The sequence below is a fragment of the Sycon ciliatum genome, chromosome 8 (genome assembly GCF_964019385.1).
Source record: "Sycon ciliatum chromosome 8, ocSycCili1.1, whole genome shotgun sequence".
NCBI lineage: Eukaryota > Metazoa > Porifera > Calcarea > Leucosolenida > Sycettidae > Sycon > Sycon ciliatum.
The window spans coordinates 21,401,285-21,420,707 of record NC_088650.1 but is presented as its reverse complement, the minus strand read 5'-3'; the positions used below and the strand labels follow the sequence as shown (position 1 = coordinate 21,420,707).

The window sequence follows — 19,423 nt, the reverse complement described above, 5'->3', positions numbered from 1 at the left end:
CACAAATGGTCAAAAAGCAACAATTTCTCACCTTTCTGCCCGTTCAAAACTCAAGAACTGACCATCGCCACCCTCATCGTGTTGTATAACTGCACATAGAGAAGTGCACCAAAATAATGCCACATTTCAAAAAAACAACGCGCCCAGGGCTGCTGAATGCTGAAAAGAAACAATCTCCCAGTTTTTGGGCTTTTTTTGCAGGTGATTCTACACTTTGCGACTAAACTATTCACAACAGTGCCAAATTTTCGGAGTCGCTGAATGCTGGTGCCAGCGGCCTACAAACAATCCAAAAATTAAATTATCACTCCCCCTCACATCACAGCCGGGTCATGGTATAGAGAGGTACGTTGAAAGTGACACGTGGGCACAAATGGTCAAAATGCGACAATTTCTCACCTTTCTGCACGTTCGAAGCTCGACAACTGACCATCGCCACCCTTATCTTGTTGTGTAGCTGGACATAGGGAAGTGCACGAAGAAAAAATGCCACATTTCAATAAACAACTCGCTCAGGGCTGCTAAATGCTAAAAAAAAACAATCTCCCAGTTTTGGGTCTTTTTGCCCGTGATTCTTCACTTTGCGACTAAACTATTCACAGCAATGCCAAATTTTCGGCGTCACTGAATCCGGGTGCCAGCGGTCTACAAGCAAACCAAAAATCAAATCAATGCGACCACTCACATCACAGCTGGGTCATGTTATAGAGAGGTACGTTGAAAGTGACACGCGGGCACAAATGGTCAAAAAGCAACAATTTCTCACCTTTCTGCCCGTTCGAAACTCAAGAACTGACCATCGCCACCCTCATCGTGTTATATAACTGGACATAGGGAAGTGCACCAAAAAAAAGCCACATTTCAATAAACATCGCGCCCAGGGCTGCTGAATGCTGAAAAGAACCAATCTCCCAGTTTTGGGCCTTTTTGCGACTAAACTATTCACAGCAGTGCCAAATTCTCGGTGTCACTGAATGCTGGTGCCAGCGGCCTACAAGCAAACCAAAAATTTAATTATCACTCCCCCCCCCCCTCACGTGACCGCGGACTCCTGCATATACACTCACACAATAACCACACAACTGTTTGGGGATAGCGCGCTTCTTGTATCATGCCAAACTTGACACAACGAGTCCAGCTTGACTCAGCTGAGTCCCTAACTGCTATTTACTGCTCTAACATGAAGCCGTGCCTGGAAGAAGGGAAAGAGCGAAAAAAGAAAAAAAATTCTGGCCTTCTGCAAGCAATAGCAAGTAATGAGTGGCGGCTGTGTAAAGTCGCACAACCGTGAAGTCGACCGGATGATGGTGAGTGTCTGGCACACATCTTGCTCTGCTGCTCCACCTGCGCATACCTGATATGGTGGTGCGCTTACGGGCGGGATGCCTGGGCCCCAGATGCCTCCCTGATGCGCCACAGGGTGCAGTTGAAGCACCTGTATCACTTCGGTGATCCAAATGCGAATGCAGCCTTGCCGGTCACCCGCCGGCCTGCCGCCTACGCGACCAGCCTGAGACTGGCCCTGCCGCATTTGGCGCTTCTAAAATCTGCAATCCGGTAGACAGCTCACTGGGCTGCCAAATACGTGACTGGCTTGAGGACAGTTCCATCTATCTCCTATCTAGGAGTTTGGGGCTTTTTACCCCGTGAATCTTCACTTTGCGACTAAACTATTCACAGCAGTGCCAAATTTTCTGGGTCACTGAATGCGGGTGCCAGCGCCCTACAAGCAAAACGAAAATGAAACCAATGCGACCGCTGAAATTACAGCTGGGTCATGTTATAGAGAGGTACGTTAAAATTGAAAGGTCAGCACAAATGGTCAAAATCCGACATTTTCTCACCTTTCTGCCCGTTTGTAGCTCAGAAAATGACAATGACCATCCTCATCTCGTTGTCTAGCTGGACATAGAAAATAGCACCATGAAAAAGAGCCACATTTCTCTAAAGAACTCACCCAGGGCTGCTGAAAGCTGAAAAAGAACCTATCTAGAAGTTTGGGGCTTTTTACCCGTGAATCTTCACTTTGCGACTAAACTGTTCACAGCAGTGCCAAATTTTCTGGGTCACTGAATGCGGGTGCCAGCGCCCTACAAGCAAACCAAAAATGAAACCAATGCGACCACTGAAATTACAGCTGGGTCGTGTTATAGAGAGGTACGTTGAAATTGAAAGGTCAGCACAAATGGTCAAAATCCGACATTTTCTCACCTTTCTGCCCGTTCGCAGCTCAGAAAATGACAATGACCATCCTCATCTCGTTGTGTAGCTGGACATAGAAAATAGCACCATGAAAAAGAGCCACATTTCTCTAAAGAACTCACCCAGGGCTGCTGAAAGCTGAAAAAGAACCTATCTAGAAGTTTGGGGCTTTTTAAGCGTGAACCTTCACTTTGCGACTAAACTATTCACAGCAGTGCCAAATTTTCTGGGTCACTGAATGCGGGTGCCAGCGCCCTACAAGCAAACCAAAAATGAAACCAATGCGACCACTGAAATTACAACTGGGTCATGTTATAGAGAGGTACGTTGAAATTGAAAGGTCAGCACAAATGGTCAAAATCCGACATTTTCTCACCTTTCTGCCCGTTCGCAGCTCAGAAAATGACAATGACCATCCTCATCTCGTTGTGTAGCTGGACATAGAAAATAGCACCATGAAAAAGAGCCACATTTCTCTAAAGAACTCACCCAGGGCTTCTGAAAGCTGATAAAGAACCTATCTAGAAGTTTGGGGCTTTTTACCCGTGAATCTTCACTTTGCGACTAAACTATTCACAGCAGTGCCAAATTTTCTGGGTCACTGAATGCGGGTGCCAGCGCCCTACAAGCAAACCAAAAATGAAACCAATGCGACCACTGAAATTACAGCTGCGTCATGTTATAGAGAGGTACGTTGAAATTGAAAGGTCAGCACAAATGGTCAAAATCCGACATTTTCTCACCTTTCTGCCCGTTCGCAGCTCAGAAAATGACAATGACCATCCTCATCTCGTTGTGTAGCTGGACTTAGAAAATAGCACCATGAAAAAGAGCCACATTTCTCTAAAGAACTCACCCAGGGCTGCTGAAAGCTGAAAAAGAACCTATCTAGGAGTTTGGGGCATTTTACCCGTGAATCTTCACTTTGCGACCTAAACTATTCACAGCAGTGCCAAATTTTCTAGGTCACTGAATGCGGGTGCCAGCGCCCTACAAGCAAACCAAAAATGAAACCAATGCGACCACTGAAATTACAGCTGGGGCATGTTATAGAGAGGTACGTTGAAATTGAAAGGTCAGCACAAATGGTCAAAATCCGACATTTTCTCACCTTTCTGCCCGTTCGCAGCTCAGAAAATGACAATGACCATCCTCATCTCGTTGTGTAGCTGGACATAGAAAATAGCACCATGAAAAAGAGCCACATTTCTCTAAAGAACTCACCCAGGGCTGCTGAAAGCTGAAAAAGAACCTATCTAGAAGTTTGGGGCTTTTTACCCGTGAATCTTCACTTTGCGACTGAACTATTCACAGCAGTGCCAAATTTTCTGGGTCACTGAATGCGGGTGCCAGCGCCCTACAAGCAAACCAAAAATGAAACCAATGCGACCACTGAAATTACAGCTGGGTCATGTTATAGAGAGGTACGTTGAAATTGAAAGGTCAGCACAAATGGTCAAAATCCGACATTTTCTCACCTTTCTGCCCGTTCGCAGCTCAGAAAATGACAATGACCATCCTCATCTCGTTGTGTAGCTGGACTTAGAAAATAGCACCATGAAAAAGAGCCACATTTCTCTAAAGAACTCACCCAGGGCTGCTGAAAGCTGAAAAAGAACCTATCTAGGAGTTTGGGGCATTTTACCCGTGAATCTTCACTTTGCGACCTAAACTATTCACAGCAGTGCCAAATTTTCTAGGTCACTGAATGCGGGTGCCAGCGCCCTACAAGCAAACCAAAAATGAAACCAATGCGACCACTGAAATTACAGCTGGGGCATGTTATAGAGAGGTACGTTGAAATTGAAAGGTCAGCACAAATGGTCAAAATCCGACATTTTCTCACCTTTCTGCCCGTTCGCAGCTCAGAAAATGACAATGACCATCCTCATCTCGTTGTGTAGCTGGACATAGAAAATAGCACCATGAAAAAGAGCCACATTTCTCTAAAGAACTCACCCAGGGCTGCTGAAAGCTGAAAAAGAACCTATCTAGAAGTTTGGGGCTTTTTACCCGTGAATCTTCACTTTGCGACTGAACTATTCACAGCAGTGCCAAATTTTCTGGGTCACTGAATGCGGGTGCCAGCGCCCTACAAGCAAACCAAAAATGAAACCAATGCGACCACTGAAATTACAGCTGGGTCATGTTATAGAGAGGTACGTTGAAATTGAAAGGTCAGCACAAATGGTCAAAATCCGACATTTTCTCACCTTTCTGCCCGTTCGCAGCTCAGAAAATGACAATGACCATCCTCATCTCGTTGGCTAGCTGGACATAGACAAGAGCACCATGAACAAAGTCACATTTCTCTAAAGAACTCGCCACGGGCTGCTGAAAGCTGAAAAAGAACCTATCTAGGAGTTTGGGGCTTTTTACCCCGTGAATCTTCACTTTGCGACTAAACTATTCACAGCAGTGTCAAATTTTCTAGGTCACTGAATGCGGGTGCTAGCGCCCTACAAACAAACCAAAAATGAAACCAATGCGACCACTGAAATTACAGCTGGGTCATGTTATAGAGAGGTACGTTGAAATTGAAAGGTCAGCACAAATGGTCAAAATCCGACATTTTCTCACCTTTCTGCCCGTTCGCAGCTCAGAAAATGACAATGACCATCCTCATCTCGTTGTGTAGCTGGACATAGAAAATAGCACCATGAAAAAGAGCCACATTTCTCTAAAGAACTCACCCAGGGCTGCTGAAAGCTGAAAAAGAACCTATCTAGAAGTTTGGGGCATTTTACCCGTGAATCTTCACTTTGCGACTAAACTATTCACAGCAGTGCCAAAATATCTGGGTCACTGAATGCGGGTGCCAGCGCCCTACAAGCAAACCAAAAATCAAATAAATGCGACCACTGACATTACAGCTGGTTCATGTTATAGAGAGGTACGTTGAAATTAAAAGGTCAGCACAACTGGTCAAAATTCGAAATTTTCTCACCTTTCTGCCCGTTCGCAGCTCATAAAATGACAATGACCATCCTCATCTCGTTGTGTAGCTGGACATAGAAAAGAGCACCATGAAAAAGAGCCACATTTCTCTAAAGAACTCACCCAGGGCTGCTGAAAGCTGAAAAAGAACCTATCTAGAAGTTTGGGGCTTTTTACCCGTGAATCTTCACTTTGCGACTAAACTATTCACAGCAGTGCCAAATTTTCTGGGTCACTGAATGCGGGTGCCAGCGCCCTACAAGCAAACCAAAAATGAAACCAATGCGACCACTGAAATTACAGCTGGGTCATGTTATAGAGAGGTACGTTGAAATTGAAAGGTCAGCACAAATGGTCAAAATCCGACATTTTCTCACCTTTCTGCCAGTTCGCAGCTCAGAAAATGACAATGACCATCCTCATCTCGTTGGCTAGCTAGACATAGACAAGAGCACCAAGAAAAAGACCCACATTTCTCTAAAGAACCCGCCCAGGGCTGCTGAAAGCTGAAAAAGAACCTATCTAGAAGTTTGGGGCTTTTTACCCGTGAATCTTCACTTTGCGACTAAACTATTCACAGCAGTGCCAAATTTTCTGGGTCACTGAATTCAGTTGCCAGCGCCCTACAAGCAAACCAAAAATGAAACCAATGCGACCACTGAAATTACAGCTGGGTCATGTTATAGAGAGGTAAGTTGAAATTGACAAGAGCACCAAGAAAAAGACCCACATTACTCAAAAGAACTCACCCAGGGCTGCTGAAAGCTGAAAAAGAACCTATCTAGGAGTTTGGGGCTTTTTACCCGTGAATCTTCACTTTGCGACTAAACTATTCACAGCAGTGCAAAATTTTCTAGGTCACTGAATGCGGGTGCCAGCGCCCTACAAGCAAACCAAAAATGAAACCAATGCGACCACTGAAATTACAGCTGGGTCATGTTATAGAGAGGTACGTTGAAATTGAAAGGTCAGCACAAATGGTCAAAATCCGACATTTTCTCACCTTTCTGCCCGTTCGCAGCTCAGAAAATGACAATGACCATCCTCATCTCGTTGTGTAGCTGGACATAGAAAATAGCACCATGAAAAAGAGCCACATTTCTCTAAAGAACTCACCCAGGGCTGCTGAAAGCTGAAAAGAACCTATTTAGAAGTTTGGGGCATTTTACCCGTGAATCTTCACTTTACGACTAAACTATTCACAGCAGTGCCAAATTTTCTGGGTCACTGAATGCGGGTGCCAGCGCCCTACAAGCAAACCAAAAATGAAACCAATGCGACCACTGAAATTACAGCTGGGTCATGTTATAGAGAGGTACGTTGAAATTGAAAGGTCAGCACAAATGGTCAAAATCTGACATTTTCTCACCTTTCTGCCCGTTCGCAGCTCAGAAAATGACAATGACCATCCTCATCTCGATGTGTAGCTGGACATAGAAAATAGCACCATGAAAAAGAGCCACATTTCTCTAAAGAACTCACCCAGGGCTGCTGAAAGCTGAAAAAGAACCTATCTAGGAGTTTGGGGCTTTTTAACCCGTGAATCTTCACTTTGCGACTAAAATATTCACAGCAGTGCCAAATTTTCTGGGTCACTGAATGCGGGTGCCAGCGCCCTACAAGCAAACCAAAAATGAAACCAATGCGACCACTGAAATTACAGCTGGGTCATGTTATAGAGAGGTACGTTGAAATTGAAAGGTCAGCACAAATGGTCAAAATCCGACATTTTCTCACCTTACTGCCCGTTCGTAGCTCAGAAAATGACAATGACCATCCTCATCTCGTTGTGTAGGTGGACATAGAAAATAGCACCATGAAAAAGAGCCACATTTCTCCAAAGAACTCACCCAGGGCTGCTGAAAGCTGAAAAAGAACCTATCTAGAAGTTTGGGGCTTTTTACCCGTGAATCTTCACTTTGCGACTAAACTATTCACAGCAGTGCCAAATTTTCTGGGTCACTGAATGCGGGTGCCAGCGCCCTACAAGCAAACCAAAAATGAAACCAATGCGACCACTGAAATTACAGCTGGGTCATGTTATAGAGAGGTACGTTGAAATTGAAAGGTCAGCACAAATGGTCAAAATCCGACATTTTCTCACCTTTCTGCCCGTTCGCAGCTCAGAAAATGACAATGACCATCCTCAACTCGTTGGCTAGCAGGACATAGACAAGAGCACCATGAAAAAAGTCACATTTCTCTAAAGAACTCGCCACGGGCTGCTGAAAGCTGAAAAAGAACCTATCTAAAAGTTTGGGGCTTTTTACCCGTGAATCTTCACTTTGCGACTAAACTATTCACAGCAGTGCCAAATTTTCTGCGTCACTGAATGCGGGTGCCAGCGCCCTACAAGCAAACCAAAAATGAAACCAATGCGACCACTGAAATTACAGCTGGGTCATGTTATAGAGAGGTACGTTGAAATTGAAAGGTCAGCACAAATGGTCAAAATCCGACATTTTCTCACCTTTCTGCCCGTTCGCAGCTCAGAAAATGACAATGACCATCCTCATCTCGTTGTGTAGCTGGACATAGAAAAAAGCACCATGAAAAAGAGCCACATTTCTCTAAAGAACTCACCCAGGGCTGCTGAAAGCTGAAAAAGAACCTATCTAGAAGTTTGGGGCATTTTACCCGTGAATCTTCACTTTGCGACTAAACTATTCACAGCAGTGCCAAAGTATCTGGGTCACTGAATGGGGGTGCCAGCGCCATACAAGCAAACCAAAAAGCAAATAAATGCGACCACTGACATTACAGCTGGTTCATGTTATAGAGAGGTACGTTGAAATTAAAAGGTCAGCACAACTGGTCAAAATTCGAAATTTTCTCACCTTTCTGCCCGTTCGCAGCTCAGAAAATGACAATGACCATCCTCATCTCTAAACTATTCACAGCAGTGCCAAAATATCTGGGTCACTGAATGCGGGTGCCAGCGCCCTACAAGCAAACCAAAAATCAAACCAATGCGACCACTGAAATTACAGCTGGGTCATGTTATAGAGAGGTACGTTGAAATTGAAAGGTCAGCACAAATGGTCAAAATCCGACATTTTCTCACCTTTCTGCCCGTTCGCAGCTCAGAAAATGACAATGACCATCCTCATCTCGTTGTGTAGCTGGACATAGAAAATAGCACCATGAAAAAGAGCCACATTTCTCTAAAGAACTCACCCAGGGCTGCTGAAAGCTGAAAAAGAACCTATCTAGAAGTTTGGGGCATTTTACCCGTGAATCTTCACTTTGCGACTAAACTATTCACAGCAGTGCCAAAATATCTGGGTCACTGAATGGGGGTGCCAGCGCCCTACAAGCAAACCAAAAAGCAAATAAATGCGACCACTGACATTACAGCTGGTTCATGTTATAGAGAGGTACGTTGAAATTAAAAGGTCAGCACAACTGGCCAAAATTCGAAATTTTCTCACCTTTCTGCCCGTTCGCAGCTCATAAAATGACAATGACCATCCTCATCTCGTTGTGTAGCTGGACATAGAAAATAGCACCATGAAAAAGAGCCACATTTCTCTAAAGATCTCACCCAGGGCTGCTGAAAGCTGAAAAAGAACCTATCTAGAAGTTTGGGGCTTTTTACCCGTGAATCTTCACTTTGCGACTGAACTATTCACAGCAGTGCCAAATTTTCTGGGTCACTGAATGCGGGTGCCAGCGCCCTACAAGCAAACCAAAAATGAAACCAATGCGACCACTGAAATTACAGCTGGGTCATGTTATAGAGAGGTACGTTGAAATTGAAAGGTCAGCACAACTGGCCAAAATCCGACATTTTCTCACCTTTCTGCCCGTTCGCAGCTCAGAAAATGACAATGACCATCCTCATCTTGTTGGCTAGCTAGACATAGACAAGAGCACCAAGAAAAAGACCCACATTTCTCTAAAGAACCCGCCCAGGGCTGCTGAAAGCTGAAAAAGAACCTATCTAGAAGTTTGGGGCTTTTTACCCGTGAATCTTCACTTTGCGACTAAACTATTCACAGCAGTGCCAAATTTTCTGGGTCACTGAATGCGGGTGCCAGCGCCCTACAAGCAAACCAAAAATGAAACCAATGTGACCACTGAAATTACAGCTGGGTCATGTTATAGAGAGGTACGTTGAAATTGAAAGGTCAGGACAAATGGTCAAAATCCGACATTTTCTCGCCCTTCTGCCCGTTCGCAGCTCAGAAAATGAAAATGACCATCCTCATCTCGTTGTGTAGCTGGACATAGAAAATAGCACCATGGAAAAGAGCCACATTTCTCTAAGGAACTCACCCAGGGCTGCTGAAAGCTGATAAAGAACCTATCTAGAAGTTTGGGGCTTTTTACCTGTGAATCTTCACTTTGCGACTGAACTATTCACAGCAGTGCCAAATTTTCTGGGTCACTGAATGCGGGTGCCAGCGCCGTACAAGCAAACCAAAAATGAAACCAATGCGACCACTGAAATTACAGCTGGGTCATGTTATAGAGAGGTACGTTGAAATTGAAAGGTCAGCACAAATGGTCAAAATCCGACATTTTCTCAACTTTCTGCCCGTTCGTAGCTCAGAAAATGACAATGACCATCCTCATCTCGTTGTCTAGCTGGACATAGAAAATAGCACCATGAAAAAGAGCCACATTTCTCTAAAGAACTTACCCAGGGCTGCTGAAAGCTGAAAAAGAACCTATCTAGAAGTTTGGGGCTTTTTACCCGTGAATCTTCACTTTGCGACTAAACTATTCACAGCAGTGCCAAATTTTTAGGGTCACTGATTGTGGGTGCCAGCGCCCTACAAGCAAACCAAAATTGAAACCAATGCGACCGCTGACATTACACCTGGGTCATGTTATAGAGAGGTACGTTGAAATTGAAAGGTCAGCACAGATGGTCAAAATCCGACATTTTCTCACCTTTCTGCCCGTTCCCAGCTCAGAAAATGACAATGACCATCCTCATCTCGTTGGTTAGCTGGACGTAGACAAGAGCACCATGAAAAAGAGTCACATTTCTCTAAAGAACTCGCCCAGGGCTGCTGAAAGCTGAAAAAGAACCTATCTAGAAGTTTGGGGCTTTTTACCCATGAATCTTCACTTTGCGACTAAACTATTCACAGCAGTGCCAAATTTTCTGGGTCACTGAATTCAGTTGCCAGCGCCCTACAAGTAAACAGAAAAATGAAACCAATGCGACCACTGAAATTACAGCTGGGTCATGTTATAGAGAGGTACGTTGAAATTGACAAGAGCACCAAGAAAAAGACCCACATTTCTCAAAAGAACTCGCCCAGGGCTCCTGAAAGCTGAAAAAGAACCTATCTAGAAGTTTGGGGCTTTTTACCCCGTGAATCTTCACTTTGCGGCTAAACTATTCACAGCAGTGCCAAATTGTTAGGGTCACTGATTGTGGGTGCCAGCGCCCTACAAGCAAACCAAAAATGAAACCAATGCGACCACTGAAATTACAGCTGGTTCATGTTATAGAGAGGTACGTTGAAATTAAAAGGTCAGCACAAATGGTCAAAATCCGACATTTTCTCACCTTTCTGCCCGTTCGCTGCTCAGAAAATGACAATGACCATCCTCATCTCGTTGTGTAGCTTGACATAGACAAGAGCACCATGAAAAAGACCCACATTTCTCTAAAGAACTCACCCAGGGCTGCTGAAAGCTGAAAAAGAACCTATCTAGAAGTTTGGGGCTTTTTAACCGTGAATCTTCACTTTGCGACTAAACTATTCACAGCTGTGCCAAAATTTTTAGGGTCACTGATTGTGGGTGCCAGCGCCCTACAAGCAAACAAAAAATCAAACCAATGCCACCACTGACATTACATCTGGGTCATGTTATAGAGAGGTAGGTTGAAATTGAAAGGTCAGCACAAATGGTCAAAATCCGACATTCTCTCACCTTTCTGCCCGTTCCCAGCTCAGAAAATGACAATGACCATCCTCATCTCGTTGTGTAGCTGGACATAGAAAATTGCATCATGAAAAAGAGCCACATTTCTCTAAGACACTCACCCAGGGCTGCTGAAAGCTGAAAAAGAACCTATCTAGAAGTTTGGGGCTTTTTACCAATGAATCTTCACTTTGCGTCTAAACTATTCACAGCAGTGCCAAAATTTCTGCGTCACTGAATGCAGGTGCCAGCGCCCTACAAGCAAACCAAAAATGAAACCAATGCGACCACTGAAATTACAGCTGGGTCATGTTATAGAGAGGTACGTTGAAATTGAAAGGTCAGCACAAATGGTCAAAATCCGACATTTTCTCACCTTTCTGCCCGTTCGCAGCTCAGAAAATGACAATGACCATCCTCATCTCGTGGTGTAGCTGGACATAGAAAATAGCACCATGAAAAAGAGCCACATTTCTCTAAAGAACTCACCCAGGGCTGCTGAAAGCTGAAAAAGAACCTATCTAGAAGTTTGGGGCTTTTTACCCGTGAATCTTCACTTTGCGACTAAACTATTCACAGCAGTGCCAAAATATCTGGTTTACTGAATGCGGGTGCCAGCGCCCTACAAGCAAACCAAAAATGAAACCAATGCGACCACTGAAATTACAGCTGGGTCATGTTATAGAGAGGTACGTTGAAATTGAAAGGTCAGCACAAATGGTCAAAATCCGACATTTTCTCACCTTTCTGCCCGTTCGCAGCTCATAAAATGACAATGACCATCCTCATCTCGTTGTGTAGCTGGACATAGAAAATAGCACCATGAAAAAGAGCCACATTTCTCTAAAGAACTCACCCAGGGCTGCTGAAAGCTGAAAAAGAACCTATCTAGAAGTTTGGGGCGTTTTACCCGTGAATCTTCACTTTGCGACTAAACTATTCACAGCAGTGCCAAATTTTCTGGGTCACTGAATGCGGGTGCCAGCGCCCTACAAGCAAACCAAAAATGAAACCAATGCGACCACTGAAATTACAGCTGGGTCATGTTATAGAGAGGTACGTTGAAATTGAAAGGTCAGCACAAATGGTCAAAATCCGACATTTTCTCACCTTTCTGCCCGTTCGCAGCTCAGAAAATGACAATGACCATCCTCATCTCGTTGTGTAGCTGGACATAGAAAATAGCACCATGAAAAAGAGCCACATTTCTCTAAAGAACTCACCCAGGGCTGCTGAAAGCTGAAAAAGAACCTATCTAGAAGTTTGGGGCTTTTTATCCGTGAATCTTCACTTTGCGACTAAACTATTCACAGCAGTGCCAAAATATCTGGGTAACTGAATGTGGGTGCCAGCGCCCTACAAGCAAACCAAAAATGAAACCAATGCGACCACTGAAATTACAGCTGGGTCATGTTATAGAGAGGTACGTTGAAATTTAAAGGTCAGCACAAATGGTCAAAATCCGACATTTTCTCACCTTTCTGCCCAGTCGCAGCTCAGAAAATGACAATGACCATCCTCATCTCGTTGGTTAGCTGGACATAGACAAGAGCACCATGAAAAAGAGTCACATTTCTCTAAAGAACTCGCCCAAGGCTGCTGAAAGCTGAAAAAGAACCTATCTAGAAGTTTGGGGCTTTTTACCCGTGAATCTTCACTTTGCGACTAAACTATTCACAGCAGTGCCAAATTTTCTGGGTCACTGAATGCGGGTGCCAGCGCCCTACAAGCAAACCAAAAATGAAACCAATGCGACCACTGAAATTACAGCTGGGTCATGTTATAGAGAGGTACGTTGAAATTGAAAGGTCAGGACAAATGGTCAAAATCCGACATTTTCTCGCCCTTCTGCCCGTTCGCAGCTCAGAAAATGAAAATGACCATCCTCATCTCGTTGTGTAGCTGGACATAGAAAATAGCACCATGGAAAAGAGCCACATTTCTCTAAGGAACTCACCCAGGGCTGCTGAAAGCTGATAAAGAACCTATCTAGAAGTTTGGGGCTTTTTACCTGTGAATCTTCACTTTGCGACTGAACTATTCACAGCAGTGCCAAATTTTCTGGGTCACTGAATGCGGGTGCCAGCGCCGTACAAGCAAACCAAAAATGAAACCAATGCGACCACTGAAATTACAGCTGGGTCATGTTATAGAGAGGTACGTTGAAATTGAAAGGTCAGCACAAATGGTCAAAATCCGACATTTTCTCAACTTTCTGCCCGTTCGTAGCTCAGAAAATGACAATGACCATCCTCATCTCGTTGTCTAGCTGGACATAGAAAATAGCACCATGAAAAAGAGCCACATTTCTCTAAAGAACTTACCCAGGGCTGCTGAAAGCTGAAAAAGAACCTATCTAGAAGTTTGGGGCTTTTTACCCGTGAATCTTCACTTTGCGACTAAACTATTCACAGCAGTGCCAAATTTTTAGGGTCACTGATTGTGGGTGCCAGCGCCCTACAAGCAAACCAAAATTGAAACCAATGCGACCGCTGACATTACACCTGGGTCATGTTATAGAGAGGTACGTTGAAATTGAAAGGTCAGCACAGATGGTCAAAATCCGACATTTTCTCACCTTTCTGCCCGTTCCCAGCTCAGAAAATGACAATGACCATCCTCATCTCGTTGGTTAGCTGGACGTAGACAAGAGCACCATGAAAAAGAGTCACATTTCTCTAAAGAACTCGCCCAGGGCTGCTGAAAGCTGAAAAAGAACCTATCTAGAAGTTTGGGGCTTTTTACCCATGAATCTTCACTTTGCGACTAAACTATTCACAGCAGTGCCAAATTTTCTGGGTCACTGAATTCAGTTGCCAGCGCCCTACAAGTAAACAGAAAAATGAAACCAATGCGACCACTGAAATTACAGCTGGGTCATGTTATAGAGAGGTACGTTGAAATTGACAAGAGCACCAAGAAAAAGACCCACATTTCTCAAAAGAACTCGCCCAGGGCTCCTGAAAGCTGAAAAAGAACCTATCTAGAAGTTTGGGGCTTTTTACCCCGTGAATCTTCACTTTGCGGCTAAACTATTCACAGCAGTGCCAAATTGTTAGGGTCACTGATTGTGGGTGCCAGCGCCCTACAAGCAAACCAAAAATGAAACCAATGCGACCACTGAAATTACAGCTGGTTCATGTTATAGAGAGGTACGTTGAAATTAAAAGGTCAGCACAAATGGTCAAAATCCGACATTTTCTCACCTTTCTGCCCGTTCGCAGCTCAGAAAATGACAATGACCATCCTCATCTCGTTGTGTAGCTTGACATAGACAAGAGCACCATGAAAAAGACCCACATTTCTCTAAAGAACTCACCCAGGGCTGCTGAAAGCTGAAAAAGAACCTATCTAGAAGTTTGGGGCTTTTTAACCGTGAATCTTCACTTTGCGACTAAACTATTCACAGCTGTGCCAAAATTTTTAGGGTCACTGATTGTGGGTGCCAGCGCCCTACAAGCAAACAAAAAATCAAACCAATGCCACCACTGACATTACATCTGGGTCATGTTATAGAGAGGTAGGTTGAAATTGAAAGGTCAGCACAAATGGTCAAAATCCGACATTCTCTCACCTTTCTGCCCGTTCCCAGCTCAGAAAATGACAATGACCATCCTCATCTCGTTGTGTAGCTGGACATAGAAAATTGCATCATGAAAAAGAGCCACATTTCTCTAAGACACTCACCCAGGGCTGCTGAAAGCTGAAAAAGAACCTATCTAGAAGTTTGGGGCTTTTTACCAATGAATCTTCACTTTGCGTCTAAACTATTCACAGCAGTGCCAAAATTTCTGCGTCACTGAATGCAGGTGCCAGCGCCCTACAAGCAAACCAAAAATGAAACCAATGCGACCACTGAAATTACAGCTGGGTCATGTTATAGAGAGGTACGTTGAAATTGAAAGGTCAGCACAAATGGTCAAAATCCGACATTTTCTCACCTTTCTGCCCGTTCGCAGCTCAGAAAATGACAATGACCATCCTCATCTCGTGGTGTAGCTGGACATAGAAAATAGCACCATGAAAAAGAGCCACATTTCTCTAAAGAACTCACCCAGGGCTGCTGAAAGCTGAAAAAGAACCTATCTAGAAGTTTGGGGCTTTTTACCCGTGAATCTTCACTTTGCGACTAAACTATTCACAGCAGTGCCAAAATATCTGGTTTACTGAATGCGGGTGCCAGCGCCCTACAAGCAAACCAAAAATGAAACCAATGCGACCACTGAAATTACAGCTGGGTCATGTTATAGAGAGGTACGTTGAAATTGAAAGGTCAGCACAAATGGTCAAAATCCGACATTTTCTCACCTTTCTGCCCGTTCGCAGCTCATAAAATGACAATGACCATCCTCATCTCGTTGTGTAGCTGGACATAGAAAATAGCACCATGAAAAAGAGCCACATTTCTCTAAAGAACTCACCCAGGGCTGCTGAAAGCTGAAAAAGAACCTATCTAGAAGTTTGGGGCGTTTTACCCGTGAATCTTCACTTTGCGACTAAACTATTCACAGCAGTGCCAAATTTTCTGGGTCACTGAATGCGGGTGCCAGCGCCCTACAAGCAAACCAAAAATGAAACCAATGCGACCACTGAAATTACAGCTGGGTCATGTTATAGAGAGGTACGTTGAAATTGAAAGGTCAGCACAAATGGTCAAAATCCGACATTTTCTCACCTTTCTGCCCGTTCGCAGCTCAGAAAATGACAATGACCATCCTCATCTCGTTGTGTAGCTGGACATAGAAAATAGCACCATGAAAAAGAGCCACATTTCTCTAAAGAACTCACCCAGGGCTGCTGAAAGCTGAAAAAGAACCTATCTAGAAGTTTGGGGCTTTTTATCCGTGAATCTTCACTTTGCGACTAAACTATTCACAGCAGTGCCAAAATATCTGGGTAACTGAATGTGGGTGCCAGCGCCCTACAAGCAAACCAAAAATGAAACCAATGCGACCACTGAAATTACAGCTGGGTCATGTTATAGAGAGGTACGTTGAAATTTAAAGGTCAGCACAAATGGTCAAAATCCGACATTTTCTCACCTTTCTGCCCAGTCGCAGCTCAGAAAATGACAATGACCATCCTCATCTCGTTGGTTAGCTGGACATAGACAAGAGCACCATGAAAAAGAGTCACATTTCTCTAAAGAACTCGCCCAAGGCTGCTGAAAGCTGAAAAAGAACCTATCTAGAAGTTTGGGGCTTTTTACCCGTGAATCTTCACTTTGCGACTAAACTATTCACAGCAGTGCCAAATTTTCTGGGTCACTGAATGCGGGTGCCAGCGCCCTACAAGCAAACCAAAAATGAAACCAATGCGACCACTGAAATTACAGCTGGGTCATGTTATAGAGAGGTACGTTGAAATTGAAAGGTCAGCACAAATGGTCAAAATCCGACATTTTCTCACCTTTCTGCCCGTTCGCAGCTCAGAAAATGACAATGAACATCCTCATCTCGTTGTGTGGCTGTACATAGAAAGTAGCACCATGAAAAAGCGCCACATTTCTCTAAAGAACTCACCCAGGGGTTCTGAAAGCTGATAAAGAACCTATCTAGAAGTTTGGGGCTTTTTACCCGTGAATCTTCACTTTGCGACTAAACTATTCACAGCAGTGCCAAATGTTTTGGGTCACTGAATGCGGGTGCCAGCGCCCTAAAAGCAAACCAAAAATGAAACCAATGCGACCACTGAAATTACAGCTGGGTCATGTTATAGAGAGGTACGTTGAAATTGAAAGGTCAGCACAAATGGTCAAAATCCGACATTTTCTCACCTTTCTGCCCGTTCGCAGCTCAGAAAATGACAATGACCATCCTCATCTCGTTGTGTAGCTGGACATAGAAAATAGCACCATGAAAAAGAGCCACATTTCTCTAAAGAACTCACCCAGGGCTGCTGAAAGCTGAAAAAGAACCTATCTAGAAGTTTGGGGCTTTTTATCCGTGAATCTTCACTTTGCGACTAAACTATTCACAGCAGTGCCAAAATATCTGGGTAACTGAATGTGGGTGCCAGCGCCCTACAAGCAAACCAAAAATGAAACCAATGCGACCACTGAAATTACAGCTGGGTCATGTTATAGAGAGGTACGTTGAAATTGAAAGGTCAGCACAAATGGTCAAAATCCGACATATTCTCACCTTTCTGCCCGTTCGCAGCTCAGAAAATGACAATGACCATCCTCATCTCGTTGGTTAGCTGGACATAGACAAGAGCACCATGAAAAAGAGTCACATTTCTCTAAAGAACTCGCCCAAGGCTGCTGAAAGCTGAAAAAGAACCTATCTAGAAGTTTGGGGCTTTTTACCCGTGAATCTTCACTTTGCGACTAAACTATTCACAGTAGTGCCAAATGTTTTGGGTCACTGAATGCGGGTGCCAGCGCCCTAAAAGCAAACCAAAAATGAAACCAATGCGACCACTGAAATTACAGCTGGGTCATGTTATAGAGAGGTACGTTGAAATTGAAAGGTCAGCACAAATGGTCAAAATCCGACATTTTCTCACCTTTCTGCCCGTTCGCAGCTCAGAAAATGACAATGACCATCCTCATCTCGTTGGTTAGCTGGACATAGACAAGAGCACCACGAAAAAGAGTCACATTTCTCTAAAGAACTCGCCCAAGGCTGCTGAAAGCTGAAAAAGAACCTATCTAGAAGTTTGGGGCTTTTTACCCGTGAATCTTCACTTTGCGGCTAAGCTATTCACAGTAGTGCCAAATTTTTGGGTCACTGAATGCGGGTGCCAGCTCCCTACAAGCAAACCAAAAATGAAACCAATGCGACCACTGCAATTACAGCTGGGTCATGTTATAGAGAGGTACGTTGAAATTGAAAGGTCAGCACAAATGGTCAAAATCCGACATTTTCTCACCTTTCTGCCCGTTCGCAGCTCAGAAAATGACAATGACCATCCTCATCTCATTGTGTAGCTGGACATAGAAAATAGCACCATGAAAAAGAGCCACATTTCTCTAAAGAACTCACCCAGGGCTGCTGAAAGCTGAAAAAGAACCTATCTAGAAGTTTGGGACTTTTTACCCGTGAATCTTCACTTTTCGACTAAACTATTCGCAGCAGTGCCAAATTTTCTGGGTCACTGAATGCGGGTGCCAGCGCCCTACAAGCAAACCAAAAATGAAACTAATGCGACCACTGAAATTACAGCTGGGTCACGTTACAGAGAGGGACGTCGAAATTAAAAGGTTAGCACAAATGGTCAAAATCCGACATTTTCTCACCTTTCTGCCCGTTCGCAGCTCAGAAAATGACAATGACCATCCTCATCTCGTTGTGTAGCTGGACATAGAAAATAGCACCATGAAAAAGACCCACATTTCTCTAAAGAACTCACCCAGGGCTGCTGAAAGCTGAAGAAGGACCTATCTAGAAGTTTGGGGCTTTTTACCCGTGAATCTTCACTTTGCGACTAAACTATTCACAGCAGTGCAACATTTTCTGGGTCACTGAATTCGGGTGCAAGCCCTACAAGCAAACCAAAAATCAAACCAATGCGACCACTGAATTTACAGCTGGGTCATGTTATAGAGAGGTACGTTGAAATTGAAAGGTCAGCACAAATGGTCAAAATCCGACATTTTCTCACCTTTCTGCCCGTTCGCAGCTCAGAAAATGACAATGACCATCCTCATCTCGTTGTGTAGCTGGACATAGAAAATAGCACCATGAAAAAGAGCCACATTTCTCTAAAGAACTCACCCAGGGCTGCTGAAAGCTGAAAAAGAACCTATCTAGAAGTTTGGGGCTTTTTATCCGTGAATCTTCACTTTGCGACTAAACTATTCACAGCAGTGCCAAAATATTTGGGTAACTGAATGTGGGTGCCAGCGCCCTACAAGCAAACCAAAAATGAAACCAATGCGACCACTGAAATTACAGCTGGGTCATGTTATAGAGAGGTACGTTGAAATTTAAAGGTCAGCACAAATGGTCAAAATCCGACATATTCTCTCCTTTCTGCCCGTTCGCAGCTCAGAAAATGACAATGACCATCCTCATCTCGTTGGTTAGCTGGACATAGACAAGAGCACCATGAAAAAGAGCCACATTTCTCTAAAGAACTCGCCCAAGGCTGCTGAAAGCTGAAAAAGAACCTATCTAGAAGTTTGGGGCTTTTTACCCGTGAATCTTCACTTTGCGACTAAACTATTCACAGTAGTGCCAAATGTTTTGGGTCACTGAATGCGGGTGCCAGCGCCCTAAAAGCAAACCAAAAATGAAACCAATGCGACCACTGAAATTACAGCTGGGTCATGTTATAGAGAGGTACGTTGAAATTGAAAGGTCAGCACAAATGGTCAAAATCCGACATTTTCTCACCTTTCTGCCCGTTCGCAGCTCAGAAAATGACAATGACCATCCTCATCTCGTTGGTT

General features: G+C 44.1%; 2 long non-coding RNA genes across 4 annotated transcripts in view; both read right to left on the bottom strand.

The window, feature by feature from the left end:
* The window catches only part of LOC135823436 (uncharacterized), a 115,058-nt gene extending 113,153 nt beyond the window's left edge, over positions 1-1,905 (bottom strand). For all 3 annotated transcript variants that reach the window (XR_010554703.1, XR_010554704.1, XR_010554702.1), the window contains exons 1-4: positions 1,845-1,905; positions 767-824; positions 400-457; positions 32-89 (exon numbers count right to left, since the gene is read on the bottom strand). This is a non-coding gene — a long non-coding RNA (uncharacterized LOC135823436). The remainder of the gene's footprint in view (positions 1-31; positions 90-399; positions 458-766; positions 825-1,844) is intronic.
* A 7,766-nt stretch (positions 1,906-9,671) lies between these two features.
* Positions 9,672-15,026, bottom strand: LOC135822837 (uncharacterized). Its single transcript, XR_010554553.1, has 5 exons — positions 14,967-15,026; positions 14,600-14,657; positions 11,769-11,826; positions 10,039-10,096; positions 9,672-9,729 (listed from the first exon to the last, which is right to left on the bottom strand). It is a non-coding gene; the product is annotated as an uncharacterized LOC135822837 (long non-coding RNA).
* Positions 15,027-19,423: the final 4,397 nt, after the last annotated feature.